This window comes from Ochotona princeps, chromosome 11 (assembly GCF_030435755.1).
Source record: "Ochotona princeps isolate mOchPri1 chromosome 11, mOchPri1.hap1, whole genome shotgun sequence".
Taxonomy (NCBI): Eukaryota; Metazoa; Chordata; class Mammalia; order Lagomorpha; family Ochotonidae; genus Ochotona; species Ochotona princeps.
This window is the reverse complement of record NC_080842.1, coordinates 38,371,526-38,378,774: the sequence shown is the minus strand read 5'-3', so window position 1 is coordinate 38,378,774 and position 7,249 is coordinate 38,371,526.

Here is a 7,249-nt window from a genome sequence, read left to right as displayed (position 1 = left end):
GTATACATGAAGTACACACACACACAGAGTTTTATTTTGCTTCCTCATGACTTTCAATGCATTTAGCTTGGCATTTTGGCTCTGCTGTCCCAACTTGCCCATTTGGATCCGAGTGCCTGCCTCCGGACTCTATCTCATCATGCCTTCCATAACGCTCTCCTGACTCCTGACATTGCCACTCAGCAATTCACCTAGGCCACTCCCGGCTGGGCAGGCTTTCTCCTGCCTCTGTAGCGACCTAGGATCCTCTCCCAAGGCTTCGGAGGAGCAAAACAGGAAGCAGCACCTGCCCTGCGAGTCTCACTGCAGTCAGACAGCCTTCCTCTGCCTCATGGGTGTGAAGTTATTTAAGTACTCTGACAGGAAGCATAGCTATCTCACTACCTTTTTAAGGAACTGTAAAGAGTATTTTGGACATTGCAAGAAGTTCGAGTGGCATAACTTACATGGGGAGGCTCTCAGAACTCCTGCAGACCCTTCAAGTCCTTGCAAAGGCACTGCAGCTGCGGGTGGCAGGACCTGGAGGCCGGACCCAGCCGGCTCCACCGCATTCCAGATGTGAGTCCCACGTGTGTGTGTAGGCTCATCTGTAGAACAGGAATAACAACAAACACCTGACCGACCAGGTGAGGAGGATCAAATGAGATGCTAGCAAAGTGTGAGAAAAAAAAGAATAAATAAAAGGCAGTTGTTCTAATTATTAGTGTCACGCACTCATTGCCTTAATTACAGTGGAGAACAACAGGCTTGTCTTAAGGGACATAAAAGACTTGGCCCATGCCTGCAAGATCCTGTTCAAGGAAAGAAATTGTGGAGGCAGCTTGCGTCCATTAACACTGAGTCCCATGGAGTGTTGGGATCATCTGGTTCCTCAGGCTGGGGTTCTGGGTGTGGGATGGGGGTTCAAGGTGTGAGGTAGTATCAGAACTGGCTTTTGGTGGATCTCAGGCTGCCCGGATGGAAAGCAATAATAGGGACACTCAGTCCTGCGTTTTGTGCCCCAGATCCCTGAGTCAGCCAGCTTCAGGGCAGCCCAAGGTCAACCAGGACCTCTGCAGTGGTCACAGGCTGAAGCACAGGCCCCCCGAACTGGGGTCCCTGGGTTATCTGGTGGGAAGCAGCTGCTTGTTGCATCCTTGAGGCTGCAGCAGGACCTCACTCATTCATTCATTCATTCATTCATTCGCCTCCCCCACCGCTCGCACCCCGCGGAGTCCCTGCAGCCCGCTGGGGACCGAGCAGGCGGTCTGCGAGGGTGACTTCAGAGAGAAGAGATTTCCATTCCTGGGCTGCAAATTTCTGTAACAAGTACGTGCCTCGTTCTAATATTTGACCTGATCGAGGTCCTTGCAAAGCTGTCACAACGCGGCTGTTCACCAGTAACAGATTGTTAAATGAAAGGGAGAAACAAAAGTACAGCTAGGAACTCGCGAATTAGTCAACAAACAGTCGCCCTTACGGTCGTGGTCATGGTTACTGTCAGCGGCACTGCTGCGTCATTGATGGAGGGCTGAGTCAGCTCTGCCTGCACCCGGAACATCCCGCGGGACCGAACGTGTTCGAGGCTCTCTAGCTCCACCCTCTGGTGGGGGCCTCCTGCTAGCCCTGCTGTCAAGGAAGCCACGAGCCGGGCGGATGGCGAAGAGGAAGTCGCTGTGCCTGGTTGCTGCGTCCTCCTTCCGCTCCCTGCCCAGCCGCCACCGAAGTCTCTGCCCAGGCTGGGGAACTGCCTGCGTTGCTGCGGCTTCCTCACCGTGAGGACTGGGCGGTGCTGGCTTGGCTAGAGCCGGATAGCCTCCTTGCCTGAGGCTTCCACTTTTTGTGTGTGTGTGTGTGTGGGGGGGGGAAGGTTTAGCGGGGTTGGTCTATGACGTCCTGTAAAGTGTGCTCCCGCCCCACACCACAAGGCATTGTCTTGCGTAAATGTTCCGGGACCCAGTGGACATTCAAGTAGGGCAAAGGCGACTCAAGATTAATTCTCTGAGCTGGAACACAGCGCCATCTTACAAATCAGCCAAAACGTGTTTTTGCAAATCTTTTTGTTGTTGCTATTTTTTTGAAATTATGATAAAATCTACAACATAAAGTTCAGTGGCATTAGTGACGTGTGTCCTGTTGTGTGGCTACCACCATTATCTGTTTCCAAAGTGTATTCATTGCCCTAAATGGACCCCCCCACCCATTAAGCAATAATCGTCTGTCCTTCACCCTTCTCATCACACCCCAGGAACCTCTGTTCCATTTCCGTCCTGGGAACTTGTCTATGCTGGTTAGCTCCCCTGCGGAATAGCATGCCATTTATCCTTTGTTTCATCAAAAGCTTTACCAAGAGTTGTTTTCACATTGGAAAATCACCAGCAACCAGAACAAGGCCACACGTGTGGGGTTAAGCCAATATAATATACGTGGATCAGTCTGTACATGTCATCATCATGGCCCATATACTTGACACTTGGATATGTTTCTAATGTAACTGAATGTTTATGTTTGGATACATGTATGGGGTGGGGAGGGTAGGCAGAACACAGCGTCCCTGCTTCATTCCTGAGTTCAACTTTCCATCACTGTTGTTACTGTTGTGCTGTGATGGGCAAATCATGAACACACGGAGCCTGGGTCATTTCTAGGCGGAGCACCGTGCAAGCAAAAAGTGATGGCTCAAGGTTTTGTATCTCTGTAACCCACGGGGGGACCTGAATGAGGCTCTGGGCTCCTGGCTGCAGCCTGACCCAACCTTGACTGTTGCAGGCACCTGAGGAGTGAACCAGCAACAGGTGGGAGATTTCTCTCTCCTCTCTCTCGGTCTCCTTCTGTTTCTCAAATTTAAAACAAAAATTATAATCCTTTAATTGAACATGTTATTTTTAAAGTTATATGCAGATAGCATAAATGAGCTATTAACTTTATTTCAGATTAGTAAAGGAGACATGGAAAGATATTTTTTGATAAGAAGGTCCTGGACCTAAAGCGGCATCTCCTGTAGTCACGGACAGATAACCTTTCATGAGAGTATGTGACACTGAGGTGAGGCACTGGGGACCCACCATGAATCCTGTCAGCCTTTCCCACCTCATGCAGCCAACCCACCTCTATCAAACAAAACCCCCACATTCTGGACTGCTATCTTCCTCGTGGGAGACTTGGATGGAGTTCCTGGCTCCTGGCTTCAGCCTGGCCCAGACCTGCAGACATTTCAGGAAATACCCAGCAGAAGGAAGGTATCCCTCACCTGTCCCCGCCCCACTACCACCAAATAAACAAATGAATTTGTAAATAAATAATAACTCAGTAGGCTAATCTTCCACCCTGTGGCACCCAGCACCCATGTAGGTACTGGTTCACTTCCTGGCTACTCCACTTCTGATTCATTTCTCTGCTATGGCCCGGGAAAGCAGTGGAGGATGTCACAAGTTCTTGGGATCTTGCACCCATGTGGGAGACCTAGAAGAAGCTCCTGGCTCCCAGCTTCACGTCAGCTTAGTTCTGGCCATTGCAATAATTTGAGGAGTGAACCAGCAGATGGAAGATCTTTCTCTCTGATTCTTTGTAAATCTACCCTTCCAATAAAAATAGATCAATCTTTAAAATAAATAAATGGAGAAGCCCTCACCTGCCGAATCTGCTGACTCTTGGTCACAGCCTGCCAGGAGTTTGTGCCACTTCCTTCCATGGGAAGGGGGGGCATTGCTGTCGCTGTTGTTACTGTCGTTCTGTGATGGGTAAATCATGAACACATGGAGACCAAGTCATTTCTAGGTGGCCACCTGGGATTGAAGCTGTACTTTTAGCACTGGGCAAAATGATGGATCCTGGCACAGGCACCAGACATCTCATCCAACAGGCATCTTGACTTCACACCGTGGCTCCAGGCTGAAGGACATCTGCTTGGGAGCATCCAGATATCGATTTCTGCAGGCTAAAAAGGCAGGAAGTGTTTTAGATGCTGTCTCCTAATCAACCGCCTCTTTATTAGTCACACTTCCTTGGATCGGCCCCAAGGTCTTTCCTGAGAATGCGTAAGACCACAGGATGTTAAATCAAGTCTGGTTTGGCTGCACAGATCCTATGGATGTTAATGTGTGTGTGTGTGTGTGTGTGTGTGTGTGTGTGTGTGTGTAATGTGGATCTTTGGGAGTCTGTTGCTTTGTCAGAAGGCTGGAATGTTACAGCTAGATAATGCAGGCTGTATATTTCCTCACCTGTGCCACTATTCCCCCAGCCACAGGATGGCTAGCTCTGTACTTACGGCTGATGCCACCTACATGAACAGAATCCTTGGCTTCAAGGCAGTTGGAGTCTCCTGTAACAGCCAGACCAGGAAAAGAGGTGACATTACAGAATGTCATAGATGTGTTCTCAGAACTGTAGAATACACATATACACACAACCACAGAGACAAAGATAAACTGAGAGAAATCTTCCACCTGCTGGTTCATCCTCCAAATGCATGCAAAAGCCAGAGCTGGGCCACACTGAAGACAGGAGCCTGGCACTCCACCCAGGTCTCCCACATGGGGGGCAGAGATCCAAAGGTCTGGGCCAGCACCTTCTACCTCACTGGCTATGCATTAGCAGGAAACTGGATTGGAAGTGGAGGTGGGGCTTGAGCTGAGGCACTCTGATACAGGATGCACGCCTCCCAAGACATAGCTTCATGGCTGAGACACAATGCCCACTCCTACTCCAGTTCTTGATCAAGTACTCAGTGGAAACTCCAGCTTGAAAATGCTATGCCATGCAGCTCAGAGATGATTGAGACAGAGAAACCTCAAGCACGGGGCTCTGGCTGTGCAGAGCTGACCTAGTTTGGTTGCCTGCAAGTGCAGAAGTCTTTTTGGTAGCTGCCACAACAGGAAAGTCACAGGTGAATGAGTTATTCATGTGTCTTCAGCCTTGCCAAAAAGGTTCGCCCTAATGGGAACACCTGTCAAAATGAATGCTGCCAGAGATTCAAAGGCTTTTTATCAAGAAGCACAAGACCAGTCCGACAAGCTCATTAGACTGCCAGCTGTCTCTCTTTGTCCCTCCGTCCCAACAAGCACCCCTTGTGAAGTTTTGCCAGAGGGAAACCAATGCTGGTTGAGTGACAGGTTGGATAGGTATGATTATAACAATTGTTATCCTCTGTGGATCAATGAGGAGCACCAACAAGGAGGAGTGTATAAAGCAGGAAAAAAAAAAAAGCAGAGAGCATAAGTAGAAGACACAATTCCTGGCTGCAGAGTAGGGTTGCTATAGCAGGAAGACTTGGATGGCTGATAGTCTGTAGGTTTTTATAGATGGTAAAAAGGGGCCGCTTTCATGATTGGGTCTGGAAAGAGATGGTTGTGACTGGTAAAGAGGGCAGAAGTCCTGGTCCAGACAACAGAAAACACTGACACTTCCCCCAAGGTAGGTAGCATTCCCGTGACCTAGATCAGGTCCAACAGCACAGAGCATCTTGAACACAAGGATAAGCACGTGGCACCAACACTCTTCACAGAAGCTGGCTGCCTCAGGAGCCATTTCAAACCCCTCACCCAGTCTGTCTACCAGCACAGAATCAGTCACCTGCTAATGACCATTCTGAGCCAGGGTGCCACCCCGATGTGGACTAGGCTTGGCCAACTTCTTATGCCTTGTCCTCTCAAAGCTGGGGGTACATGTCCAATGTAGCTAACCAGTTCGTGTATCTTGAGTACCACCCAGTTCAACAATTAGGAAGCAATTGTCCAGGGACAGGACTGTGGCATGATAGGGTAGGCCTCCACCTTTAGTGCTTGCAATCCCTATGGGCACCGGTTTGAATTCTAGCTGCTCCACTTTTGCTCTGGCTCCTTGCTAATGACCTGGAAAGGCAGCAAAGGATGGCTCAAGTCCTTAGACCCCTGAACTCACGCGGGAGACCTAGAAGACTTCCAGGCTCCTGGCTTTGGACTGGTCCAGCTCCAGCCATTGCAGCTATTTGGGGAGTGAACCAGCGGATGGAAAAATCTCTGTTTCTCCTCTCTCTCTAAATCTGCCTTTCAAGTACAAATATATATATATTTTAAAAGCAATTGTCAGTATCATCATGTTAGCTAAGGAATCTTCCAGTGTTAAGTGAATTCAACAAAAAATACTTAATGTAGCTGCCGTGGGTGAATGGGCTTCCACTTCTTGTGTATGTTGACTAACTCTAGAAGCTGGTGGTGTTCTCATCTAGGGGACCTCAGATGTCCGCACTACACCTGTCACACACACATCCTGTTCCTGTGTTAAAGTATTTTATTTTAAAAAAAGATTTATTTGTTTTTATTGCAAAGTCAGATATACACAGAGGAGGACAGACAGAGAGGAAGATCTTCCGTCCGATGATTCACTCCCCAAGTGGCTACAATGTCCAGAGCTGAGCCGATCCAAAGCCAAGAGCTTCTTCTAGATCTCCCACATGGGTGCAGGAACCCAAGGCTTTGGGCCGTCCTACTGCTTTCCCAGGCCACAAGCAGGGAGCTGGATGGGAAGTGGAGCTGTTGGGATTAGAACCAGTGCCCAAATGGGATCCTGGCGTGTTCAAGGTGAGGACATTAGTCACTTGGCCACAGTACCAGGCCCCCTCTGTGCTAAAGTATTTTAAAGGAAGCAGAGCAGCCTGTCTAAGAGCCCTGTAGAGCATGTGATTAAAGGGGAACTTAGCTGAGACATAACCACAAGAAACTAGCTCCACACCCATTGAGCTGGGAGCATGGGCACGTGTCTGGTATAATAGGTAAATGCTGGTGCTTTGGATTGAAGTCATTGATTTCTTCTTTTTATTAAAAAAATAATAATAATTGTAAATTCACAGGAAGTGACAAAGAGAGGCACCAAGTGCCCTACACCTAGTTTCTTTCAGTACCTACATTTTTCTAAAAGTTAACCTGTTTTGGGTTTTTTGGTAGCAGTGACCATATGAGGGAGAATGTATGCTTGTTATTTCCCATGTATAGTGGGGTAGTGTCAGGCACACTCATGCCATTGTGCCACAACCTCCAGAACTCCTTTCAGTGTGGGGAACTGAAACTCTGGATGCACTGAGCCATCACTTCCTTCTGCCCACTACCCCTGGCAAAGTCTTCTTTCTCTGCAAGTTGGATATTTCGGGGCTTCACTTAGAAGTTGTACAGAGTTCATGATTCCGTGACTATGTTTTACCAGTACAGCATGAAATCAGCCATGTGCACTGGGACACTAGGTGTCCCTGTGCCCACCCTGTGGTGATGGACACACAGAACTGCTCCCCCCACTGGGG